The 11,649-nt window shown below is 31.2% G+C and overlaps 1 protein-coding gene across 1 annotated transcript in view; it reads right to left on the reverse strand.

Annotated features, from left to right (window-relative positions):
- The window catches only part of LOC145319425 (transcription factor NF-E2 45 kDa subunit-like), a 31,186-nt gene extending 25,476 nt beyond the window's left edge, over nucleotides 1-5,710 (reverse strand). Inside the window, exons 1-2 of the mRNA XM_080161562.1 lie at nucleotides 5,635-5,710; nucleotides 4,786-4,855 (exon numbers count right to left, since the gene is read on the reverse strand). The gene's annotated coding sequence lies outside the window, so the exon portion shown is untranslated. The remainder of the gene's footprint in view (nucleotides 1-4,785; nucleotides 4,856-5,634) is intronic.
- Nucleotides 5,711-11,649: the final 5,939 nt, after the last annotated feature.

Below are 11,649 nucleotides of genomic sequence, written 5' to 3' on the forward strand. Positions count from 1 at the left end.
ATAAGAAGTTTGCGTATATTGAGTCGTCTGTCTGAGGATGTCAGAATGAGGCTACACGCCTAACAGAGAGGTTGTCTGGTACGGGTAACTGCGTAATATGTGGATTAGGGGTAAAAACTACCCCACATTAAAAAAAAGTTACAAATAGAAATAGTTAACTCTTTCTACAGTAGAGTTACTATCTGATACAACTAGCGGCTACGCCCCTAGAGGTCTCTAGTGGCACTTGATAGGGAGGGAGGTGGTTAATTTATCACCTATTTTGAATTTTAGTTTTAAAAAGAAAAAAGAAAATTTTATGGGATCATTTTTCTCTTGGGAGGGTTGGTGGTAGCCTCCCCTAAAATAGTTTTAAACCTTCCCAGGAACTATAAGACATTAAAAACGAGAACCATGTCGGTTCAGCACAGAATAAAAAATCTTACTTAAGTTATAGGATATGGTAAAAAAGGGTTATATTGTGTATGTACAATGTATGTCCTGTAAGATCTCCTAAACTGGTGGACTAATTGTTTCACAATAGTATTGGTCAATGAAAGGTTTTCCAGGAGGGTAAATCAGCCCAAAAAGAAGAAAAAAATACTATACTCCCTAAGCCAAAACAAAAATGTCATCAGAGGTTTTTTTGCTCATTAAGACCTGTTACTTTAAATATTACAACACTATATGTTAAAAAAAGTCTTTAAATCACGTGAAAAATTTGTAAAAAATGATGTGAAAGAACAATAAAACACAGAAGACTAAAAAGCAGCTTCGCTTCTAAAAATACAACAATTTCTGCTTTTTATGTTTTGAATAAAATTAGTTTGAATGCAAACGGGACCTATATATCTTTATGATTTTTCTTAATCGGAATAAAGTACGTCATAAAGCGTAGCTTTTCTATAATTAACAAAATGTTATCTGAAAAATTATTGATATTTGTTATTTATTTATTTGCTCTTGTTTGTCTCGTAGCTGCTCTATAAAAAGGAATCTGAGGAAATTGAATATGTTTTTATGGAACTGGACAATGTGTCTAAAAAAAATCAGTCATGTGACGTCATAAAAATGAGGGATTATCCATCTCTTTTTTAGGGGTTTTCTGTCCCACTTCTACTCTCATATCATGTAATTTTTATGATGTCACATGACTGATTTTTGAGACACTTTGTCCTAATACTATTTTTATTCTTAATTGACGGATTTTTTTTTAGATTATAAAAAAAATTGTATAGTGTATATAATCATTAACCTGGAATGCAAGGAAATAGTTATTTGACTGATAATTAATTGAAAACATAAAACAATAAACAGCAAACAATATCCTTCTATAAAAGTAACAGGATGTCTGTCTCTGTGTGTGTCTGTCTGTCTGTCTGTGTGGTTCGAAGGATCTCGCTAACTGATGAACCTATGTGTTTCTCCTTTACAACGTAGCTTTTCATCTGGAGAGGTTTATTATACCTACTTTTGGGTAGGGTACAAACCACCGCCCTCCCAAGAGATATTGACCCTAGTATGATTGACTTTATCCAAACTATGATTGGTTTGTTTTTGTTGCGCTAGTTTGAAACATAACTTTCCTTGTTAAAATAACAATAATGCTCAATGCAAGAAGAAATTTCTACAAAAAAAATACAAAAAATACTTTTGCATTTAACCCAACTTATTTTCACATTTTTAAATAATAACTGCTATAAGTTTAAGTTTAATATAACTTGTTCATTTTACAAACAAAGCTGTTCATAATTGTTATGTCGTCCAAAACTGCCCGTCAGCCAAAGATTAAATCTATGATTTATGACAATTAGTTAAAAAATATAAATATAGTTCATAAGGTTGCAAGAAAGAAGGGTATTTGTGTCTTAATAATGTACACAATTTTTAAGCAAATGTAGAGGGCAGCTACTGTATAAATAAGTCATCAAGTATAGGATGACCTTTCATAATCTAGTGGCTTCGTATTCGAAGACTAAAGAATATTAAAACCTGTGAGGCTTCCTTAAAATAGAGAGCTTAATCGGTGTTATTGACCTTTAGCTGGACTTGATTTAAAATTATTGCGCCTTAGTTATAAAGGGTTGGACGTCCAAGCTTTTTTTATTTGGGGGAGGGGGTGATAATTTAAAATTAAACATTTCTTTTTTTTGGAGGGGGGCAAACTTTATATCATATAGGCAGAGCCGTCCAAGTTTTTTTATTTGAAGGAGAGGGGTAAAAATTAAAAATTAAAATCCATTTGGAAGGGTTATCAACCCTTTACCGACACCCCCCCCCCCCCCCATATGGAAGATATGATTTCATCAAAAGTTTGTAACATACGTTTTTTAGTAGGAAAAATACTTTATAAAAGCGAAGCTTTTCTATAATTAGGGTGTGTCCGTTCGGAACGGATAACTTTTGTCGTTAATTTAGGCATGTTAGAATTGTCCTATCGATTTCAAATTTTGCATAGTGATTCCTGTAGTAGTTCGGTACAATTTAGAAAGCGTAGCAACTCTATAATAGTTACCAGATTGTCCGTACGTCCATTTTAAACATGTTGATTTTTATCATTTTAACAACAAATTTTATGTGATGTAATAATCCGGTTGATCTGAATTTTTTTGACAAAAAAGTACAATGTTATAATCGAAGCATCTCTATGATCTAAAAGTCTAAAAATGTAAGTATGCCCTTAAACATTATCCTGTACTTACACTCTGTAAGTGTTAATGTTCGTTTGTTTTACCATTTCAGAGCTTTGCTTTTATGGATGTTGTCATCCTTGTTAATTCCAGATTTCTGTATGTCATGAGTGTTTATTAAGAAACGCTATTTCTCGGCTGCATATGGAATTCAAATATTCCAAATTAAGATTCTTAAGGCCATTGAGTATTAAAAGTATCTATTATTTGATACTTTTTGCCCGTCTTTTAAGCTATTCTTATAAATTTTCTTAATGTTTCCACATTTTTAATATCAAAATAAGATTATTACTGCCTTTCCAAAGAAAAAAAACTTTAGATACTTAATAATATAAACCATACAATTTTTTTCTTTTTGGATTGGAGGTTTATAAAAGAAATATTACAAATGAGTAGTCAGACAGACAGACCGAAGACTCAAATAGTAGCTTTTCCTCTCTAAAAATCATGAACTTGTTAATAATATGCATTTTCATACGAGTTTACACTAAGATATTAAAAAAAAGTTATCATTTAACAAATGCGCACAATTTGAGGAATTATTTGAAGCACAACATTTACTAATGAAAAACATCCATAATAACGAAGCTCTGAAGTGGTAGGACAAACGAACATTAACACTCGTAGAATGTCAGAAATGAATAACAATCAAAATTGTAAATAAATTTGTTGCAATTTGCAAAACTGCTTGAATACACGATAATGTTTAAGGGCATACTTACATTTTTAGGACTTGGTTAAAGAGAATGAATCCTTTCTGGTATTATATAGATAATAGGGTTGCTACGGTTTTTAACATGCCTAAATCAACGATAAAGGCTATCCATTACGGGACGAACCGACCATTGTTATAGAAAAGCTTAGAAAACATGGAAGTAATAAGTTTGATTTATAGTAGGTCACTTAAATCTAATACTTATTTTCAAAAACTTTGAGTTTAAAATGAAGATAGAAACATTGATTTTGATAATCTGAAAGTGTAGTTATATAACTTAAAAATTAACACAGACAATCTGTAGAGCAACATAAACAATGTTCGGGTATAGTCCCTTTCGTGGCAACGCCTCTTAAGGGGCGTTTCGTCGTATTTTCACAGTAATATTTTATAGGTTATTTTAGGTTAGGTTAGGAGATTGCCACGCGTGGTTAGGCAATTAATCCCGCGGGGGCTAGAAATAGTAGAAAAGCTAATGTGAAAATGCGAAGAAACGCCCCTTAAGAGGCATTGCCACGAAAGGGAGTATACCCCAATATTCTCATGAACAATTGGATGACAACATCCATGTAGCGAAGCTCTAAAATCAGAAGGAAGAACAAACGAATAAGAACTCTTGTAGAGTGTCAAAACTTGATAAGCAGAACATTAATTTGTAAATCTAAACAAAATTGTACATAAATTTTTTGAAAAAATTAATTAAATTCGGGATACTGTATAATGACATATGATATAATTTAATTTTAGGATTTAATTATAGAGATGCTTTTCTTATAATACCTTGTACCTTGTTGTCTTAGGAAACATTATTCAAAAGATTAGATGAATAGGATGATTGTATCATACAAAAAGTTGTTGTCAAAAAAATCAGCATATTTAAAATGTTTTTGTACGATTTATAGAGTTGCCACGCAAACTAAATTGTACCTTACTGTTATAAGAATTATCATGCAAAATTTGAAATCTTTGAGCGACATACGAATTAATGAATAGAACCTAGTTATAGGTAAGCTGTGCACCATAAAGCAAAAACGTAAAATTATCCCTACAATCAAAATTTCAATTTTCTAATATCAATAAAAATAAACTAACAGCATTTATATATGAGACTAATAAACATGGATGACAACATTCATGAAAGCGAAGCTCAACAAATCAGATGGACGGCACCCAAAATTTTTATTTTCAAAATTTTACTCCCCCCCCCCAAAAAAAAATAAAAAAGCTTGGACGCCCCTGAACTAAGGAACAGTAGTTTAAATTTTTCAGATTTTAATTTAGGTTTGAAATTCATAGAACGATTTTGGCATGTATGTTATCAATCAATATATATTTTACTAACGGACGGACGGACTGATACTAACATAGAAAAGCTTGACTGCAAACAGTTAAATTGCTTACCTTATCTAGTTATGGATATTTAATAATGGGGTTCAGTCTATATCTGGTTAGTACTTCTTTTATCTTTAACCTAGCAATAAAATATATCAAAATATGTAAAAATATTTTTTTTTTAAATTTGAAACAAAAATTACTTTTAATTATCTTCATTAAGCGAAGCATCTTTACATTAATGGTCTTAACGCCTGTAAGTAATAAATAGTTCTTTTCGTTAAATAAGGCATTTCAAAATAGTATTTTTAATCGTAGGAGAATTAATTGATTTTAAAATGTTTATTGTTAGAATTCCAATAAAACTGAAATTATTCCTATATTTTTAATATTACCATCCACGGAAAACTATATTACTATGCGATAAATAACTATTATGGATGTTGTTTTTCTTGTTTATCAAATAAATTTATTGATCAAATAGTTCTGACGTTTGACTTAAACAAAGTATTTTTTTTGAAATCAATATTATGTAGGAAAGATTTAGGAAGGTTGAAGCCACCCTTCCTTCGTATAGATTAAAACATTCCTAAGATCCTAATGAAGCTTCACTTAAATAACAAATCTAATCTAATTGTTAGAGTAGTTAGCAAGACAGACAGACAAACAAATCAACATCCTACTTCGTTTACAAAATGCTATAACTAAAAAGTTTATAACATCAAATGAAATTCACATCTAATATGAAAAAAATATATTTTTGTGTGTTAAAAGTATACAATTAAGTTTTTAAAAAAATTTCTACTTTTAAAAAGTTCACTTGACTAGAAAAACTATAAATCGTAATATATCAAATTTATGAAAAAAATAATAAAAGTTAAATATAAAATAAATAAATAAATACAAATAAAAACTTACTGCGCAGACTCTAACTAATCTCCTCTTTGCTCCTTTGCTCTGCTGTTTATTGGCCAACTTGCAGATTTGAACTGAGAGAGAATTACTTGCATATTATATTTGTAAAGAAAGGGTAGTATTAAAGGTGTGCCCGCAATTCCGCTAAAATACTAGTATTGAACACGCCAATAAAAATTCAATAAAAGTCCCCAAAGTTTTCAAATCAACGAATGAGAAAACGTTATCATAAAATTTTGGGGACTACTGTAATAAACATCCCAATGTGCCCTCCCTCACTGGGAAATTTCAGTTTTTCCTGTTTTTATTAAATGCGCGGTTGTTGTGATGATTTGAAAATCTGATAATTTCGCGGAATTGAAATGACACCAGTAGTATTATTTTTAACTGGATATGTTTCTGTAAAACATTATAAAAAGATTTGACAGCTAATTTTTATTTACCATTCTGAATTAATTTAATTTAAGCTATGATAAAATAGAAGAAAATCAATATTTTTATTTGTAGTTAAAGGTTAAACTTTTTTGTCTACAATTATTGATAAAAATCCCTATTGTCTTTAAAAACATTTTATGGGATATATAAGGGTGTTATCATTTTTATTTTAATAATGTATTTTTTTTTTATTTTTAAAACTCTTATCTTTAATATTTTGAGCTTTAATGTAAATTTTTACTATAGTTTTTTTTTTTAATTAACAAAATTCGAGGGCTTTTGTAAATCACCCTAAATTTTAACTCTTATCATATGATCATTAGTGTGTCTGAAAAAATCAAGTTTTAAAATAAACATATTCAAGTAAATCTTTGGAAATATCTAAATTAATTAATTTTAAAACTCAGTTTTTAAAAAATATTACATATCCTATTATATAAAGTAGTAAGGTTTTTGGTTTGTAGCGAAGGATCTCCATAGCTTCTGGACCTATATGGTTCTTCTTTACAATGTAGTTTCTGATAGGTCCAGTGCAGATTTATAACTATTTTGGGGAATGGTATCACCACCATCCCAAGAGAAATCGCCCTAGAAATGATAACCCCAATAAAATATTTTTTTACTTTCTCTTTTAATTTTAAAACTTAAATTGAAAATTTGCTGGGGTCAAAACCACCCCTCCCCTCTTATACTCAAAATGCCCCTAGAGAGCTCTCTGGGCGAAGGCGCAGCCGCTAGTAGTCTATAAGTCAAATCATGTCTTATAACCAGAAAACGACAACTGCGCAGCTAACTACACAATTGCGACTGAGGATGGATAAATTAAAATTTGATGGCTGACAACGGCTGATTCATCCCCCAAGCTCCCCAGCTTTCTCGACTTTGCACTGTTTGTTGCAGCTGCGACAAGGCCTACTTTGTTTTGGTTGGCTAAGGCTAGCTTAGGCTAAGTTAGAAATTAATGGCTATAGCTGAATGTTTCTGATGTGAAATTTGGCAGCTGTGGCTTACTGGGTGGCTTAGTAGGCTTACGAAGCCTCACGTCTGATCGTGTTTGAGTCCTGCTTAACACAGAATTTTAATAATCCCTATATAAAAAAGTAACTGGATGTCTATTTTCTGTTTTGTAAATTAATTTTTTTCTAGATGGTCAATAAGTCTCAATAATCTATCTTAACGACAATTTTGGTTTATAATTAGTCAGGTTTATCATTTATCATTCAATCTCAAAAAACTAGAATAAGCCTTACAATTTTTTCTTTTCACTATCCGTGGAAAGCTGTCTATAATAAGATTTCTTTTTAGTTCAACTTTATAATTAAAAACTGACTATTTAATTGATTTAACCCATTAAAATATAAAATTATGTTTATTTTATAGAAAACCCAATAAATTATAGAATAACAAGGATGACAACATCCATAAGTAGCGAAGCACAAAAAATAAAATCATGGATGGTAATATGTAGATTTAAAGTGTATTCATTAATTGATTTATTGGAGAAAATAAACACGAAACCCTGTTATATTTTGTATAATGATGACGGTCAAAGTAAATTACATAAAAGATGCTCATAACAATGGAAAAAAATTATTTTGATAAGGATATCCCAAAAAAGTTATAAATTGGACCAAAAACACCAAAGATGAGGATTGGAAATATGCAAAATAGCAAATATAAAGATAGCAAAAACCTGCTATAAGACAGTCTGACCGCCATGCTTGTTTTCTTAAAACGACAGGAAATTTAATTTTTAAATTCTTAACTTAATAAAATTTGGAAAATCGGACTATATACATCAAAGATATAAAAAATTTAAAATAGGCAAAAACCTGCAAAAGGAAGTCTAACCGTCATGGTTGTTTGCTTTAAACAACAGGAAATTTAATTTTGATATGTATAACTGAAAAAATTTTGAAAATCGTAACATAAACATCAAAGATATGGAGAAAAATGTAAAAAATACAAAAATAGCCTAAAACCTGCTGAAAAGGCAGTCTAACCTTCATAGTTGTTTTCTTTAAACAACTGGAAATTTAATTTTGATATCTATAACTGAAAAATTTTTGAAAATCACACAATAAACACCGAAGATATGGAGACAAATGTGAAAAATACAAAAATAGCCTAAAACCTGCTAAAAAGCGGTCCTATCGCCATCGATGTTTTATAATTAATTGTGTTCCTTAATAATGGGAACGTTGTCAAAAAATTTCAGCATTCTACCTTTTATAGGAGCTGAGTAAATCCCATTTCCCCCATAGCGTTACGGACTGACGGACTGACGGACGGACAAAGTGAATTATAGAGTAGCTTCGCTACTAATAATAATAAAATATAAAATTGTTTATGTGCGTGATAATCTCATGGACCCAAAAAAAAACTTGTGTAACGGGTTAATTTTGAAAGTTGTATATTCCGTCTGTTTTAGATCAATTTCAAGTCTTCTAGACTAAAGCAATTAATCATTAAATACTAGTTTTCTGTAGACAAAATAATAAATTGTCCATAAATCATAACAATATTAAAACATTCTTACACATTGGAAATCTTTGAAAAACTGACTCTGAGACACAAATTGCAAAAAAGTTTTGTAGATTTTTATTGCAAATCTCTATAACATTAACGAGAACAAGGGAGGGGTAATATACATTATAATGGATATAGAGTGGGTGGATATTTTGGGAATTTTATTGTCAATTTAGGTTGCTACTATAGTCTTCAGATATTGGTCAATATGTTACTGCATGGTCAGGGGAAGGGGAGATTTCTTTATATTAGCTAGATGGGAGAAATGTTTATAAGGGTATGCGAGAATTTCTAACAATATCCATGTATTCTACATCCATTGAAATTATAATCTTAAGGCAGGGGTGCACACCCCTTCATAGAGGGGGGGGGGAGGTTATTTACATTTTTCAAAATTGTCTAGGGATTCGAACTGGTAATGTTCCGATGTATTCTATCTATTCCTACTAAAATATCCCACGCTTGGCATAGTAGTGTTTTAAAAACTGAATAAATTGAAAAGAACATTCACTGTTGAAGCATTCGAATTGGTTTCGCTTTAAATTATAATGTAGACCGATGCAAGGTTAGGACTCCCACTTGAATATATAGAATACCTTGTATCATATTTGATTGAAATCCTTATAATAAAGTAACAGGATGTCTGTCTATCTGTACCGAAGGATCTCGTAAAAGTAAATATAAGAAGCAAATCTTATCCATAAATTTATCTTTTTCTTTTAGCATTGACGGACATAAAATTTCTATGGAGGAAAGATTCTTTTAATTAAAAAGTTGTCAAGCCGTTTACGAGATCTTAGAGTTAGACATAGGTCCTAAACTGTTCTGTATGCATTTATAAATATATTGGCTATGGCCAACATTGTATAATAATATTCTTAACTATTCGCCAACTTGCAATAATTCAGTGAACAACTTAACAACTTGCAAAAATTTCTAGCTAGGGGCGAGGGGAATATAAATTCCTAAAAACAATGGATGTAGAATATATAGGTACGTGGATACTATGACAGGAGAAAAATTATTGTCGATTTAGGTTGCAATTTCCTCTCGCTTTATTTATCGGGCTGTTTATCAAGGAGGAGGGGAGGGGATAGGGTAAAGCAGGGGGATGGGGAATTTTGTTATTTCAGCTCGCAACAAATTTCACCTAAAGATAGAACATGAAAATTTGGTGTAAGATCCAAGTAATAATACGTCCATTGTAAAAACTATAGCAACAGTAAAAAGTTTGGTGTGTCATTAGTTCCGCATAGAGTCATATCCAAGAATTACTTAAAATTTTCATTAAGACACAACGATAGTAAATGAGAGTAAAAGTAAAGAAAGAATTGTGCTGTAGCAATAATTTGTTGTTCGTTCTATTGATTTGAAAATGTGAAATATGTGATGAAACATTAAAAGTGTTTGGTGTACATGTAATATAATGAAAAGAAAGAAATTTATTCATTAATGAAAATTTATCAAAACCAAACAGTGAAGCTTCTTTTGGGTCCTTGGCTTAACCCGCGACCGTGTCTCGACACGTAGCGCATGCGCTCGTAGTCTGGGAGCTTCGATCTCGACTTAACATCTCGTCATAATTAATGACGTTAAAAATGGCACCCCCCAAGAAAATAGCTTAAAACCACCGGAGGACAAGTAGGAATATTCCCAGAAGAGTAGAGCCCAATTTGTTCAGCAGTTACTGAGATTTTACAAAAAATGTAAATAATTTTTTTTAGGGGGGGGGTGGTTTTTTTAGTTTTTGGGGGGTTGGGGGTGTCCCACCCCCCCTGGAAAATAGCTTAAAACCATCACAGGACCAGTAGGTATATTCCCTGAAAAGTAGAGTCCAATCGGTTCAGCGGTTACTGAGATCTTAAGCTTCAGATGGACAGACAGACGGACAGACATCAAGCTACTTTGTATTATAGATAAATAAGGAAGCATCATCCAAAGTTTGAAATCGATAAGACAATTCTAACATGCCTAATTTAAAGAAAAGATCTAACTTAGAGCCCTTAATTAAAGAAAAGCTTTTCTTCTAAAACTAAATGATAAATAATTTCATCCATTAATTTAATTTTAAACAACTTGCAAGTTTTTAAACACATGTGACTAAATTAAGTACTCTATTAAAAGAACAAGTTAATGTAAACAAACTTGTGCAAAAATATAAAAACAAGGATGACAACATCCATAAAAGCGAAGCACTGAAACGGTAGGACAAACGGACATTAACACTTGTATAGTGTCTAAACTGAATTATCAGAATATAAAAGTATAAGAGTCGACAAAACTGTAAGTAAATTTGTTGAAAAACTTCTTGATACAGGATAATGTTTATTGAGTTTATGGACATACTTACATTTTTAGGATTTGATTATAGAGTAGAATCTATATACCAAAAATCAGATCAAACGGATAATTAGATCACATAAAAATTTGCTGTTAAAAAATTAGAAAAATCAACATGTTTAAAATGGACGTACGGACATTCTGGTAATGATTATAGAGTTGCTACGCTTTCTAAATCGTACCTAACTACTACAGGAATCATCATGCAAAGTTTGAAATCGATAGGACAATTCTAACATGCCTAAATTAACGAATAAAAGCTATCTATCTCGGACGGACGGACCGACCCTAATTATAGAAAAGCTTCGCTTTTAAAAAGTATACATACAATTATTTTATGAACTTGAATAGCCATTTTTTTAAAGAAAAAGCGAAGAAAAAAATTAAGGGTGGATGGGGTGGAGTCGACACCCCCCCAATTTCAATGTTAGTTTTAAAAAGAAAAAAAATTGGAAGGGTAATTTTTTTAAGGGGTGATTTATTTTAGAAGGATTGTGGTACCCAACCCTCCCAAAAAAAATAGTTTTAAAACTTCCCTGGATGTATGAGAAGGTATAACGTTAAGAAAAACGATCCAGTAGGCGGTTACAGAGATCCTAATGTGCACACAGACAGGATACAGGACTCGGCAGCCGTGTCTCAGCCTCAAATATAAACCCGATTCATTTCTGAAAAGAGGGATTGTCTGGCTCTGCTTAATAACAGGTTTAAATA

The sequence above is a fragment of the Acartia tonsa genome, chromosome 5, assembly GCF_053477335.1.
Source record: "Acartia tonsa isolate MP-2025a chromosome 5, ASM5347733v1, whole genome shotgun sequence".
Lineage (NCBI taxonomy): Eukaryota > Metazoa > Arthropoda > Copepoda > Calanoida > Acartiidae > Acartia > Acartia tonsa.